Genomic DNA, 14,557 nt, shown 5'->3' on the forward strand with positions numbered 1-14,557 from the left:
TTCTGGTTCTTCGGAGCTGCCTTTCAACCAGCAACTGTAACAGCCCGTAGAGCCAACAGCATTATGTTTCGGTACTTCTGGTCTGGCCGTCCCGAACGAGTGACAAGAGCAGTGATGATGAGGGCACCGGATGTAGGAGGATGGAGGATCCCGGATGTACGACTGTTTTGTGCGGCTTTAGGCCTCGCTTCTCTATTCGCGGTCCTGCGTGACTCTACGCACATCTCGCACGATCTGGCCGTCTTCTTCACGGGCACCTCTATCAGGGATTTTGGAGGCTCGTTTGATCACCGGCGACCCCACGCGGAACGGTTGATGACGTTCTACAGGATCATGCGTGGCTATGCAATCAGTCTCCATCGCCACCTGCCGGACAGCGACTTTCCTATGTGGTCCGTTAGGCAGTTGTACGAGGCTCTCTGCGAAATAAGCTTCCCCACCCAGGCAACATCGGGAAATCGCAGCCGTATTTCCTCGCGCCTGATCGAGAGCTCGAGGGTCGATGTGCTCTGGCAGCACTCCCACGATGTCCTACCGGTGAGGGCCCGCCTACGTCGCTTCGGCTTGTCCCGATCAGATGAGTGCGTGTTATGCAGAGCTGTCGAGACTCATCGCCATACTTTCTACGAGTGCGTCAACGCAGCTGCCATGTGGAGGAGGGTAGCGGCCATATATCGCCTGCCTGGTGTGTGCTATGATACCGTTCATCTTCTCGACCCCATCCCCGTGCCCGCTCGAAAACAACCTTCATTTGTGCTACTCGTAGCAGAGGTCACCTTCCAGCTATGGTGTGCTCGCACCCGATCAGTGTACGGTGCCCAGCCGACGAGCCTGGTGTCACTGATGATGGCTTGTAGGGTAGCCCTGAGGACACGGCTACAGGCTGAACTCAGATCGCTCGGCAGGGACGCTTTTCGCAGGAGGTGGAAGTCACATCACAACCTGTTCGTTTTCGTGCAGGGACAGATTGTGATGCAGTTCTGATCTTTATGAGGTGTCACGTGAGCTGGTGCTGGTGTGTGTGCATTTCCGTATTCCCGTGCTCTGGGTGATTCCTTGTATAACCTTGTTGGTATTTTCCTGTCGAGTCGTGTAAGTGGGTGTTTGAAACTTGAAATGTCGCGTGTTTTACTTGTATTTTGAGTAGGCCTACTCTTTTCTTGGTTGTCTGTCATTGTTTTTGTTGTTATTTCTAGTCTCTTTTTGGTATCCAAAGGATAATTGTTCCATGTATGTATGTATGTATGTATGTATGTATGCATGTATGTATGTATGTATGTAGGGTTCTGAATGGGATGGTGATAGGTATGTGATGTCTTAAGTAGTTTACTATTCTCAATAAACATTTACTAAAGATCACCGTGGAGGGGGACAACACAATGAGCTTCTAGACAATTTTTGATAGGCCTAACCCGTTTGGGGAAGGCTACATCATTCAATTCAAAGAGAAAACATGCGTCCAGGTCGGACGTGTCCTGACCAGCCACACCCCCTGCCCAAAACAGAAAAAACAAATAGAGGAAAAGAAAGAAAGAGAGAGGCAGGACTCCACCACTTTGCCTCTCATATGTTTGAAATAGGGCGTCGGCGAACGTTGAAAATTTAGGACATATGCTCTGGTCTCCCTTCAAATCCGCGTATTGATCTTTCGCCTTTTACTAAAGATCGACGACGACGACGTTTGTTCGGCAGTGTTTATCTTCCACTGCTCCGTTAAATTTACCTTTTGTGCCAATTTTCTCAGCCTTTACCCGTTATTATTGCGTCGCAACGCCCCGAGATGGGTTCCGGAGGGTTCCCACGGGAGTTGGCGGCGCAACTTCGTCAGGACATGTCCTTCTTCTTGCATACTGACCCAACAGTAAGAGTCAAGCATGTCATGGATGCCGTGCTTTCTGCGATTCCGCTGCGAGAACTCCGGTCGGTCCGACCCCCCAGTCCAGGACGGTTTTTCATAACAGTCCACACAATGCGGGCTGTGGACGTACTACGTGTGCTGGGCTCCTTGACTATAATGAACAAGGACTATCCCCTGGTGTCAATGGCCTCTTCCATCAAGGTCATTACGGTGCTTCATCTTCCTACGGAGTTACCTGACGATGACCTCGACAATGTTCTATCCAGGTACGGTAGGGTGATTAAATCTCACCGTGAAAAGTATCGGGAGTATCCGACAGTGGAGACGGGTGCTCGCAAGGTACTTATGGAGGTAGCCAAGGAAGTGCCGAACTTTTTTACGGTCAGAGGCTTCCAAGCAACATGCCTGTATTCAGGTATGCGGAAGTTGTGCCGTCGATGTAGCCAGGAAGGCCATTTCGCTGTAGACTGTACTACTCCGCGGTGTCGTCGATGCGGGGCATACGGCCATGAGGCTGCATCGTGTGAGGAACGTTGCAAGAAATGTGGGGCGGATCACTGGACTACCCGCTGTCGGGTGTCTACGTACGCTAGTGTGGCCACGGAGAACACCGTCCTGGTTGAACAGGATGGCGGAGATGACCTTCCCCTGGACCTCCGTCAGGAACTCCGTCGGGAGGTGACTCTGACTGATGAAGATGCGCTTATGGAGGACGCCACTGCGCCCTCTGTTGTCAATGATAACGAGGCCCCCGCCACTGCGGAGTGCCAGGTTGTTGAGGGCCAGGTTGCTGGCCAGATGAAAGATGTGGCTCCCGCCACTGCGGAGTGCCCGATTGTCGATCCCCGGCCCGTTCCTCCCGGCGATGTTTCGTCCTTTCAGGGAAACGACCCGAATGACACCAACTCCGTGAGTGGCAGTGATGTCTCGGATGTGCCACTAATAATCGACGAAGACGCGGAGGAGGACGAGCACCGTGCTCTACCTGTTTCGTCCGAAGGGTGTGCCGTAATCGTTCACGCTCAGAAGAGACCCCATGCCTCCACCGATTCCAATGGATCGGTGGCAGTGTCGTGCCAAGAAGAGGGGTGGCGTACAGTGCCAGTGAAGAGCCCTGATTCCCGCAGAAAACGGGATAATAAAAAGCCCAGGAGCAGTGACAAGCCGCCAGTCTCCCCTCCCCTTGATCAACTCCATGAAGGTGATGTCGCTTAATGTAAGAGGACTCCGACAGCATAAAAAACAGAGGATGCTCGGATCGCTCATGGACGGTTTACAGGTCGATGTCGTTCTTCTACAGGAAACTCATTTTTCCTGTCTCTCCGAAGCAAGAGATTTTGAAAATAGACTCGGTGTGAAAGGCTATTTCAGTTTCGGCCATTCAAGGTCGAGGGGTGTAGCCGTGCTCTTTACTCGACGTTTTCCCGGCACCGTACTTCGACACTCTTTCGACTTTGAAGGGAGATTAATATCGGTGGATATTTCGCTTCGAGGCCGTGACCTGCGAGTACTGTGTGTTTATGCTCCAACAGATGACCAGGAGAGAAATGATTTCTTCAGAAGCATCGATCCATATCTGCATGGGAAAAGAGATGTTATTTTTGGAGGAGATTTCAACTGTGTCATCAATGAAACATACGACAGAACCGGTGGCACCCAGAGACACCAGATCTGGAAATCAAGAGAATTGAGGCGCCTTCTTTCAGCTTGCGTCTTAACCGACGTCTGGGTCCATGTTTACGGTACCACGCCGGGCTTCACCTTCAGTGCCGGTGAACGTCATGTTAGACTCGACCGATTTTATGTGACGGGGACTGTGCTGCCGTTGGTGACGGGCTGCGCCGTTGTACAAGTCGGCACCTCCGCACAGTTTTTTTCCGATCACAAGGCCCTCGTTCTAGAGACACAGGATCCCATTGGGTTCGGCCCTCAACCGTCCCCCTGGCGCCTTAATGTTTCTCTTTTGGAGGACGAGATGGTGGTGGGAGACGTCGAACGTTATCTGATGGACAAGCTGCAAGAGGAAAAATCGCTTGCGTGGTGGGATAGCGTGAAGGTCGGCCTACGGGACATTTTCATCAAGTGGGGAAAGAAGAGGGCTTCAGAACGGCGGAAGGATATCCGCATACTGCAGGTAGGGCTTCGGGGACTTCTAGAATGTGGGTTGTCTACCCAAGAGGAGAAGTGCGCGTTCAAGGAGATGCAGGCTCAACTCTCAGCTCTCCTTTGGCATAATGCCCAAAGGTGGACGGCACCAGGCAATGAGCCCGGGAGTCGGCGAATTCCTGGTCATGTGCAGACGGCTCTAGGGGAAAATCGTCTCACTCCGCGAGTACACATGGACCAGCTCATAAAAGATGATGGGACAGTTGCGTCCACAATGGAGGATCTTTTGGCGACTTGTCACGCGTACTACGCCCGGTTATTTTCTCAGAAGCCCGTGGAATCTTCGCTGTGGGATCAAGTCTGCGCTGAGTATCCTAGCCTCCCGCCTGACCAGTCGGGAGACTTGGATTTAGACATATCAGTCACAGAAATTTATCAAGCGGCTAAAGAGATGAGGAAAGGAAAGACACCGGGACCAGACGGTCTTCCTGTAGAGCTCTACCTACGCTTCTGGAAATATCTTGGTGGCGCTCTCGGAGAAGTGTTCTGCATAGCCATTGAGAAAGGAGTCCTTCCTGAGTCCTCCCGCTGCGGCTTGATCAAACTCCTATGCAAAGACCCGATGCGCTCCCAAGAACTTTCAGCTTGGCGTCCGATCACTCTGTTGAATACGGACTACAAGATACTGGCCAAGGTCATACAGATGCGTCTTTCACGGGTGTTGGACTCGATCATCTCTCCCGCCCAAGCGTGCGCAGTTCCCGGTAGAAGCGTTCAACAACATCTTTTCGCCCTGCGCGACATCTTCTACTGGGTAGCTGATCGCCGGTCTTCAGCTCTCATGGTGTCGTTCGACCAGGAAAAGGCGTTCGACCGGGTTTGTCACGAATTCCTCTTCTACGTTCTCCGTCGAGCGGGACTCGGCGAGCGCTTCCAACGCTTCGTTCGTGTCCTCTACACGGAAGCAGAAAGCAGGGTACTCGTCAATGGCAAGTCATCGTCGTCCATTGAAGTGAAATCGGGAGTCCGACAAGGTTGCCCCCTCTCTCCACTTCTTTATGTATTGGTATTCGAGGTAGCCATTACAATGTTGTCCAAGGACTGTCATCTACCCCGCTTGCCAGTCCCAGGAAGTCATCGCTTCCCCACGTTGTTTGCTTACGCGGACGACTTGACGGTGTGCGTGCCGTCGCCAGACGCGGTCATGCAAGTCTTGGCTTGTCTCGACAAGTACAGCCGTGCTTCTGGTGCGAAGATAAACGAGAGGAAGTCGGCCATCCTACCCATTGGCACTGAATTCCCGTATAGCGATGCTTATGGGATACCGGTGAAGGATTCCTGTCGTATCCTGGGCATTCACTTTAACCAAAGAGGGCCTCTTACTAGAAATTGGGAGCTGGCGTTACGGGACACAACTCGCCGGATCGAGTCCTTGTCCCACGTTGTCCTCGACTTTCGAGAGCGAGCAGAAGTCGTTTCGCGCCACCTGTGTTCGCACTTCTGGTACTTCGGAACAGCTTTCCAGCCTTCTACAGCTACCGCTCGACGAGCCAATAGCCTCACCTTCAGGTTTTTTTGGAGTGGACGTCCCGAACGGGTTCAGAGAGCGCTGATGATGAGGCCGGCAGAAATGGGTGGATGGCGGTTCCCGGACGTTCGGCTCCTGTGCGCAGCGCTGGGTCTGGCCTCTCTCTTTGCCATTCTGCGAGATCGATCGCATATATCCCACGACCTTGCCGTCTTCTTCCTGGGTACATCCATCAGAGATCTCGGTGGGTCATATGATAACACTAGACCCCACACCGAGAGGCTAATGACTTTTTATTTGATCATGAAACGGTATGCGGTGCGACTTCGCCAGCTCCTCCCGGACACAGACTTTACAACCTGGTCAGTCCGACAGCTCTATGAAGCCCTTTGCGAGGCGTCTTTCCCGGTGCAGGGTCCTCAACCCCAAGTGAACCGGCGCAACATACCGTCCCGTCTGATTGAAGGCCGGAGAGTGGATGTGCTGTGGCAAATCTCTCACGAGATCTTACCGGTACGGGAGAGACTCCGCCGTTTCGGTTTGTCTCGAACGGACGTATGTGTGGTGTGTGGTGAGGTAGAAAGTCACCGCCACGTGTTCTATGACTGCCTGAATGCAGCTGCCATGTGGCGCAGGGTGGCAGCTCTTTATCATCTGCCTGGTATCTGCTACGACACTGTGAGGTTCCTGTACCCGGTGCCGGTGCCGTCGAGGAAGCAGCCCGCGTTCATACTTCTTGTAGCGGAGATCTGCTTCCAGCTCTGGTGCGCAAGGACAAGGTGTGTGTATGGCGGTCTGCCAGCGGACCTTGTGACACTAATGATGTCTACCCGACTCGCCCTAAAATCACAGCTGCAGGCTGAGCTCAAGTCGCTTGGCAGAGACGCCTTCCGCCGTCGATGGAGAAGTCACTGTGACATCTTCGTCCTCGTGAATGGACACGTCGTGATAAAACTTTAAGCGCGTCACAGATCGGGCCGAGTCACGGTGTACCTGTTGTTGTTTCTTTTCTTTCTCATGCATATTATGCGCTGGTTATTTTGAATTCATGTGTACTACACTTTAGGCACTTGTAGATTATGTATGGGGAAGTAGGCGTCGTGCATTCTTGTGTGTGTGCATTTTGTACTTAGTCTAGCACATTTTTCAGTTTTTCTCGGGTGCTCGGCGTGAGTAGGCCTACTGCATGTCCTGGTGTCATGTTGCCCGTGTGTAGATTTTGACGATGCTTTGACGTTGTAGACATTTGTGGTGTACAGTTTACTCATTAAATACTCATTTACTAAAGATCACCGTGGAGGGGGACAACACAATGAGCTTCTAGACAATTTTTGATAGGCCTAACCCGTTTGGGGAAGGCTACATCATTCAATTCAAAGAGAAAACATGCGTCCAGCTAGGACGTGTCCTGACCAGCCACACCCCCTGCCCAAAACAGAAAAAACAAATAGAGGAAAAGAAAGAAAGAGAGAGGCAGGACTCCACCACTTTGCCTCTCATATGTTTGAAATAGGGCGTCGGCGAACGTTGAAAATTTAGGACATATGCTCTGGTCTCCCTTCAAATCCGCGTATTGATCTTTCGCCTTTTACTAAAGATCACCGTGGAGGGGGACAACACAATGAGCTTCTAGACAATTTTTGATAGGCCTAACCCGTTTGGGGAAGGCTACATCATTCAATTCAAAGAGAAAACATGCGTCCAGCTAGGACGTGTCCTGACCAGCCACATCCCCTGCCCGAAACAGATAAAACAAATAGAGGAAAAGAAAGAAAGAGAGAGGCAGGACTCCACCACTTTGCCTCTCATATGTTTGAAATAGGGCGTCGGCGAACGTTGAAAATTTAGGACATATGCTCTGGTCTCCCTTCAAATCCGCGTATTGATCTTTCGCCTTTTACTAAAGATCACCGTGGAGGGGGACAACACAATGAGCTTCTAGACAATTTTTGATAGGCCTAACCCGTTTGGGGAAGGCTACATCATTCAATTCAAAGAGAAAACATGCGTCCAGGTCGGACGTGTCCTGACCAGCCACACCCCCTGCCCAAAACAGAAAAAACAAATAGAGGAAAAGAAAGAAAGAGAGAGGCAGGACTCCACCACTTTGCCTCTCATATGTTTGAAATAGGGCGTCGGCGAACGTTGAAAATTTAGGACATATGCTCTGGTCTCCCTTCAAATCCGCGTATTGATCTTTCGCCTTTTACTAAAGATCACCGTGGAGGGGGACAACACAATGAGCTTCTAGACAATTTTTGATAGGCCTAACCCGTTTGGGGAAGGCTACATCATTCAATTCAAAGAGAAAACATGCGTCCAGCTAGGACGTGTCCTGACCAGCCACATCCCCTGCCCGAAACAGATAAAACAAATAGAGGAAAAGAAAGAAAGAGAGAGGCAGGACTCCACCACTTTGCCTCTCATATGTTTGAAATAGGGCGTCGGCGAACGTTGAAAATTTAGGACATATGCTCTGGTCTCCCTTCAAATCCGCGTATTGATCTTTCGCCTTTTACTAAAGATCACCGTGGAGGGGGACAACACAATGAGCTTCTAGACAATTTTTGATAGGCCTAACCCGTTTGGGGAAGGCTACATCATTCAATTCAAAGAGAAAACATGCGTCCAGGTCGGACGTGTCCTGACCAGCCACACCCCCTGCCCAAAACAGAAAAAACAAATAGAGGAAAAGAAAGAAAGAGAGAGGCAGGACTCCACCACTTTGCCTCTCATATGTTTGAAATAGGGCGTCGGCGAACGTTGAAAATTTAGGACATATGCTCTGGTCTCCCTTCAAATCCGCGTATTGATCTTTCGCCTTTTACTAAAGATCACCGTGGAGGGGGACAACACAATGAGCTTCTAGACAATTTTTGATAGGCCTAACCCGTTTGGGGAAGGCTACATCATTCAATTCAAAGAGAAAACATGCGTCCAGCTAGGACGTGTCCTGACCAGCCACATCCCCTGCCCGAAACAGATAAAACAAATAGAGGAAAAGAAAGAAAGAGAGAGGCAGGACTCCACCACTTTGCCTCTCATATGTTTGAAATAGGGCGTCGGCGAACGTTGAAAATTTAGGACATATGCTCTGGTCTCCCTTCAAATCCGCGTATTGATCTTTCGCCTTTTACTAAAGATCACCGTGGAGGGGGACAACACAATGAGCTTCTAGACAATTTTTGATAGGCCTAACCCGTTTGGGGAAGGCTACATCATTCAATTCAAAGAGAAAACATGCGTCCAGGTCGGATGTGTCCTGACCAGCCACACCCCCTGCCCAAAACAGAAAAAACAAATAGAGGAAAAGAAAGAAAGAGAGAGGCAGGACTCCACCACTTTGCCTCTCATATGTTTGAAATAGGGCGTCGGCGAACGTTGAAAATTTAGGACATATGCTCTGGTCTCCCTTCAAATCCGCGTATTGATCTTTCGCCTTTTACTAAAGATCACCGTGGAGGGGGACAACACAATGAGCTTCTAGACAATTTTTGATAGGCCTAACCCGTTTGGGGAAGGCTACATCATTCAATTCAAAGAGAAAACATGCGTCCAGGTCGGACGTGTCCTGACCAGCCACACCCCCTGCCCAAAACAGAAAAAACAAATAGAGGAAAAGAAAGAAAGAGAGAGGCAGGACTCCACCACTTTGCCTCTCATATGTTTGAAATAGGGCGTCGGCGAACGTTGAAAATTTAGGACATATGCTCTGGTCTCCCTTCAAATCCGCGTATTGATCTTTCGCCTTTTACTAAAGATCACCGTGGAGGGGGACAACACAATGAGCTTCTAGACAATTTTTGATAGGCCTAACCCGTTTGGGGAAGGCTACATCATTCAATTCAAAGAGAAAACATGCGTCCAGGTCGGACGTGTCCTGACCAGCCACACCCCCTGCCCAAAACAGAAAAAACAAATAGAGGAAAAGAAAGAAAGAGAGAGGCAGGACTCCACCACTTTGCCTCTCATATGTTTGAAATAGGGCGTCGGCGAACGTTGAAAATTTAGGACATATGCTCTGGTCTCCCTTCAAATCCGCGTATTGATCTTTCGCCTTTTACTAAAGATCACCGTGGAGGGGGACAACACAATGAGCTTCTAGACAATTTTTGATAGGCCTAACCCGTTTGGGGAAGGCTACATCATTCAATTCAAAGAGAAAACATGCGTCCAGCTAGGACGTGTCCTGACCAGCCACACCCCCTGCCCAAAACAGAAAAAACAAATAGAGGAAAAGAAAGAAAGAGAGAGGCAGGACTCCACCACTTTGCCTCTCATATGTTTGAAATAGGGCGTCGGCGAACGTTGAAAATTTAGGACATATGCTCTGGTCTCCCTTCAAATCCGCGTATTGATCTTTCGCCTTTTACTAAAGATCACCGTGGAGGGGGACAACACAATGAGCTTCTAGACAATTTTTGATAGGCCTAACCCGTTTGGGGAAGGCTACATCATTCAATTCAAAGAGAAAACATGCGTCCAGGTCGGACGTGTCCTGACCAGCCACACCCCCTGCCCAAAACAGAAAAAACAAATAGAGGAAAAGAAAGAAAGAGAGAGGCAGGACTCCACCACTTTGCCTCTCATATGTTTGAAATAGGGCGTCGGCGAACGTTGAAAATTTAGGACATATGCTCTGGTCTCCCTTCAAATCCGCGTATTGATCTTTCGCCTTTTACTAAAGATCACCGTGGAGGGGGACAACACAATGAGCTTCTAGACAATTTTTGATAGGCCTAACCCGTTTGGGGAAGGCTACATCATTCAATTCAAAGAGAAAACATGCGTCCAGCTAGGACGTGTCCTGACCAGCCACACCCCCTGCCCAAAACAGAAAAAACAAATAGAGGAAAAGAAAGAAAGAGAGAGGCAGGACTCCACCACTTTGCCTCTCATATGTTTGAAATAGGGCGTCGGCGAACGTTGAAAATTTAGGACATATGCTCTGGTCTCCCTTCAAATCCGCGTATTGATCTTTCGCCTTTTACTAAAGATCACCGTGGAGGGGGACAACACAATGAGCTTCTAGACAATTTTTGATAGGCCTAACCCGTTTGGGGAAGGCTACATCATTCAATTCAAAGAGAAAACATGCGTCCAGCTAGGACGTGTCCTGACCAGCCACATCCCCTGCCCGAAACAGATAAAACAAATAGAGGAAAAGAAAGAAAGAGAGAGGCAGGACTCCACCACTTTGCCTCTCATATGTTTGAAATAGGGCGTCGGCGAACGTTGAAAATTTAGGACATATGCTCTGGTCTCCCTTCAAATCCGCGTATTGATCTTTCGCCTTTTACTAAAGATCACCGTGGAGGGGGACAACACAATGAGCTTCTAGACAATTTTTGATAGGCCTAACCCGTTTGGGGAAGGCTACATCATTCAATTCAAAGAGAAAACATGCGTCCAGGTCGGACGTGTCCTGACCAGCCACACCCCCTGCCCAAAACAGAAAAAACAAATAGAGGAAAAGAAAGAAAGAGAGAGGCAGGACTCCACCACTTTGCCTCTCATATGTTTGAAATAGGGCGTCGGCGAACGTTGAAAATTTAGGACATATGCTCTGGTCTCCCTTCAAATCCGCGTATTGATCTTTCGCCTTTTACTAAAGATGTCCTATCCAGGTACGGTAGGGTGATTAAATCTCACCGTGAAAAGTATCGGGAGTATCCGACAGTGGAGACGGGTGCTCGCAAGGTACTTATGGAGGTAGCCAAGGAAGTGCCGAATTTTTTTACGGTCAGAGGCTTCCAAGCAACATGCCTGTATTCAGGTATGCGGAAGTTGTGCCGCCGATGTAGCCAGGAAGGCCATTTCGCTGTAGACTGTACTACTCCGCGGTGTCGTCGATGCGGGGCATACGGCCATGAGGCTGCATCGTGTGAGGAACGTTGCAAGAAATGTGGGGCGGATCACTGGACTACCCGCTGTCGGGTGTCTACGTACGCTAGTGTGGCCACGGAGAACACCGTCCTGGTTGAACAGGATGGCGGAGATGACCTTCCCCTGGACCTCCGTCAGGAACTCCGTCGGGAGGTGACTCTGACTGATCAAGATGCGCTTATGGAGGACGCCACTGCGCCCTCTGTTGTCAATGATAACGAGGCCCCCGCCACTGCGGAGTGCCAGGTTGTTGAGGGCCAGGTTGCTGGCCAGATGAAAGATGTGGCTCCCGCCACTGCGGAGTGCCCGATTGTCGATCCCCGGCCCGTTCCTCCCGGCGATGTTTCGTCCTTCCAGGCAAACGACCCGAATGACACCAACTCCGTGAGTGGCAGTGATGTCTCGGATGTGCCATTAATAATCGACGAAGACGCGGAGGAGGACGATCACCGTGCTCTACCTGTTTCGTCCGAAGGGTGTGCCGTAAACGTTCACGCTCAGAAGAGACCCCATGCCTCCACCGATTCCAATGGATCGGTGGCAGTGTCGTGCCAAGAAGAGGGGTGGCGTACAGTGCCAGTGAAGAGCCCTGATTCCCGCAGAAAACGGGATAATAAAAAGCCCAGGAGCAGTGACAAGCCGCCAGTCTCCCCTCCCCTTGATCAACTCCATGAAGGTGATGTCGCTTAATGTAAGAGGACTCCGACAGCATAAAAAACAGAGGATGCTCGGATCGCTCATGGACGTTTTACAGGTCGATGTCGTTCTTCTACAGGAAACTCATTTTTCCTGTCTCTCCGAAGCAAGAGATTTTGAAAATAGACTCGGTGTGAAAGGCTATTTCAGTTTCGGCCATTCAAGGTCGAGGGGTGTAGCAGTGCTCTTTACTCGACGTTTTCCCGGCACCGTACTTCGACACTCTTTTGACTTTGAAGGGAGATTAATATCGGTGGATATTTCGCTTCGAGGCCGTGACCAGCGCGTACTGTGTGTCTATGCTCCAACAGATGATCAGGAGAGAAATGATTTCTTCAGAAGCATCGATCCATATCTGCATGGGAAAAGAGATGTAATTTTTGGAGGAGATTTCAACTGCGTCATCAATGAAACATACGACAGAACCGGTGGCACCCAGAGACACCAGATCTGGAAATCAAGAGAATTGAGGCGCCTTCTTTCAGCTTGCGTCTTAACTGACGTCTGGGTCCATGTTTACGGTACCACGCCGGGTTTCACCTTCAGTGCCGGTGAACGTCATGTTAGACTTGACCGTTTTTATGTGACGGGGACTGTGCTGCCGTTGGTGACGGGCTGCGCCGTTGTGCAAGTCGGCACTTCCGCACAGTTTTTTTCCGATCACAAGGCCCTCGTTCTAGAGACACAGGATCCCATTGGGTTCGGCCCTCAACCGTCCCCCTGGCGCCTTAATGTTTCTCTTTTGGAGGACGAGATGGTGGTGGGAGACGTCGAACGTTATCTGATGGACAAGCTACAAGAGGAAAAATCGCTTGCGTGGTGGGATAGCGTGAAGGTCGGCCTACGGGACATTTTCATCAAGTGGGGAAAGAAGAGGGCTTCGGAACGGCGGAAGGATATCCGCATACTGCAGGTAGGGCTTCGGGGACTTCTAGAATGTGGATTGTCTACCCAAGAGGAGAAGTGCGCGTACAGAGAGATGCAGGCCCAACTCTCAGCTCTCCTTTGGCATAATGCCCAAAGGTGGACGGCACCAGGCAATGAGCCCGGGAGTCGGCGAATTCCTGGTCATGTGCAGACGGCTCTTGGGGAAAATCGTCACACTCCGCGCGTACACATGGACCAACTCATAAAGGATGATGGGACAGTTGCGTCCACAATGGAGGATCTTTTGGCGACTTGTCACGCGTACTACGCCCGCTTATTTTCTCAGAAGCCCGTGGAATCTTCGCTGTGGGACCAAGTCTGCGCTGAGTATCCTAGCCTCCCGCCTGACCAGTCGGGAGACTTGGATTTAGACATATCAGTCACAGAAATTTATCAAGCGGCTAAAGAGATGAGGAAAGGAAAGACACCGGGACCAGACGGTCTTCCTGTAGAGCTCTACCTACGCTTCTGGAAATATCTTGGTGGCGCTCTCGGAGAAGTGTTCTGCATAGCCATTGAGAAAGGAGTCCTTCCTGAATCCTCCCGCTGCGGCTTGATCAAACTCCTATGCAAAGACCCGATGCGCTCCCAAGAACTTTCAGCTTGGCGTCCGATCACTCTGTTGAATACGGACTACAAGATACTGGCCAAGGTCATACAGATGCGTCTTTCACGGGTGTTGGACTCGATCATCTCTCCCGCCCAAGCGTGTGCAGTTCCCGGTAGAAGCGTTCAACAACATCTTTTCGCCCTGCGCGACATCTTCTACTGGGTAGCTGATCGCCGGTCTTCAGCTCTCATGGTGTCGTTCGACCAGGAAAAGGCGTTCGACCGGGTTTGTCACGAATTCCTCTTCTACGTTCTCCGTCGAGCGGGACTCGGCGAGCGCTTCCAACGCTTCGTTCGTGTCCTCTACACGGAAGCAGAAAGCAGGGTACTCGTCAATGGCAAACCATCGTCGTCCATTGAAGTGAAATCGGGAGTCCGACAAGGTTGCCCCCTCTCTCCACTTCTTTATGTATTGGTGTTCGAGGTAGCCATTACAATGTTGTCCAAGGACTGTCATCTACCTCGCTTGCCAGTCCCAGGAAGTCATCGCTTCCCCACGTTGTTTGCTTACGCGGACGACTTGACGGTGTGCGTGCCGTCGCCAGACGCGGTCATGCAAGTCCTGGCTTGTCTCGACAAGTACAGCCGTGCTTCTGGTGCGAAGATAAACGAGAGGAAGTCGGCCATCCTACCCATTGGCACTGAATTCCCGTATAGCGATGCTTATGGGATACCGGTGAAGGATTCCTGTCGTATCCTGGGCATTCACTTTAACCAAAGAGGGCCTCTTACTAGAAATTGGGAGCTGGCGTTACGGGACACAACTCGCCGGATCGAGTCCTTGTCCCACGTTGTCCTCGACTTTCGAGAGCGAGCAGAAGTCGTTTCGCGCCACCTGTGTTCGCACTTCTGGTACTTCGGAACAGCTTTCCAGCCTTCTACAGCTACCGCTCGACGAGCCAATAGCCTCACCTTCAGGTTTTTTTGGAGTGGACGTCCCGAACGGG

The 14,557-nt window shown here is 50.7% G+C and overlaps 13 non-coding genes across 13 annotated transcripts; all 13 read left to right on the forward strand.

The window, feature by feature from the left end:
• The first annotated feature begins 7,036 nt into the window (after positions 1-7,036).
• LOC135379752 (U5 spliceosomal RNA) lies at positions 7,037-7,158 on the forward strand. The gene has a single exon (XR_010419210.1). It is a non-coding gene; the product is annotated as a U5 spliceosomal RNA (small nuclear RNA).
• A 187-nt stretch (positions 7,159-7,345) lies between these two features.
• Positions 7,346-7,467, forward strand: LOC135379753 (U5 spliceosomal RNA). The gene has a single exon (XR_010419211.1). It is a non-coding gene; the product is annotated as a U5 spliceosomal RNA (small nuclear RNA).
• A 187-nt stretch (positions 7,468-7,654) lies between these two features.
• LOC135379754 (U5 spliceosomal RNA) lies at positions 7,655-7,776 on the forward strand. Its single transcript, XR_010419212.1, has one exon. It is a non-coding gene; the product is annotated as a U5 spliceosomal RNA (small nuclear RNA).
• Positions 7,777-7,963: 187 nt separating this feature from the next.
• Positions 7,964-8,085, forward strand: LOC135379755 (U5 spliceosomal RNA). Its single transcript, XR_010419213.1, has one exon. It is a non-coding gene; the product is annotated as a U5 spliceosomal RNA (small nuclear RNA).
• A 187-nt stretch (positions 8,086-8,272) lies between these two features.
• Positions 8,273-8,394, forward strand: LOC135379756 (U5 spliceosomal RNA). Its single transcript, XR_010419214.1, has one exon. It is a non-coding gene; the product is annotated as a U5 spliceosomal RNA (small nuclear RNA).
• A 187-nt stretch (positions 8,395-8,581) lies between these two features.
• LOC135379758 (U5 spliceosomal RNA) lies at positions 8,582-8,703 on the forward strand. The gene has a single exon (XR_010419215.1). It is a non-coding gene; the product is annotated as a U5 spliceosomal RNA (small nuclear RNA).
• Positions 8,704-8,890: 187 nt separating this feature from the next.
• Positions 8,891-9,012, forward strand: LOC135379759 (U5 spliceosomal RNA). Its single transcript, XR_010419216.1, has one exon. It is a non-coding gene; the product is annotated as a U5 spliceosomal RNA (small nuclear RNA).
• Positions 9,013-9,199: 187 nt separating this feature from the next.
• Positions 9,200-9,321, forward strand: LOC135379761 (U5 spliceosomal RNA). The gene has a single exon (XR_010419218.1). It is a non-coding gene; the product is annotated as a U5 spliceosomal RNA (small nuclear RNA).
• A 187-nt stretch (positions 9,322-9,508) lies between these two features.
• On the forward strand, positions 9,509-9,630 carry LOC135379762 (U5 spliceosomal RNA). Its single transcript, XR_010419219.1, has one exon. It is a non-coding gene; the product is annotated as a U5 spliceosomal RNA (small nuclear RNA).
• Positions 9,631-9,817: 187 nt separating this feature from the next.
• LOC135379763 (U5 spliceosomal RNA) lies at positions 9,818-9,939 on the forward strand. Its single transcript, XR_010419220.1, has one exon. It is a non-coding gene; the product is annotated as a U5 spliceosomal RNA (small nuclear RNA).
• A 187-nt stretch (positions 9,940-10,126) lies between these two features.
• On the forward strand, positions 10,127-10,248 carry LOC135379764 (U5 spliceosomal RNA). Its single transcript, XR_010419221.1, has one exon. It is a non-coding gene; the product is annotated as a U5 spliceosomal RNA (small nuclear RNA).
• A 187-nt stretch (positions 10,249-10,435) lies between these two features.
• LOC135379765 (U5 spliceosomal RNA) lies at positions 10,436-10,557 on the forward strand. The gene has a single exon (XR_010419222.1). It is a non-coding gene; the product is annotated as a U5 spliceosomal RNA (small nuclear RNA).
• A 187-nt stretch (positions 10,558-10,744) lies between these two features.
• LOC135379766 (U5 spliceosomal RNA) lies at positions 10,745-10,866 on the forward strand. The gene has a single exon (XR_010419223.1). It is a non-coding gene; the product is annotated as a U5 spliceosomal RNA (small nuclear RNA).
• The last annotated feature ends 3,691 nt before the right edge of the window (positions 10,867-14,557 follow it).

The sequence above is a fragment of the Ornithodoros turicata genome, chromosome 1, assembly GCF_037126465.1.
Source record: "Ornithodoros turicata isolate Travis chromosome 1, ASM3712646v1, whole genome shotgun sequence".
Classification (NCBI taxonomy): domain Eukaryota; kingdom Metazoa; phylum Arthropoda; class Arachnida; order Ixodida; family Argasidae; genus Ornithodoros; species Ornithodoros turicata.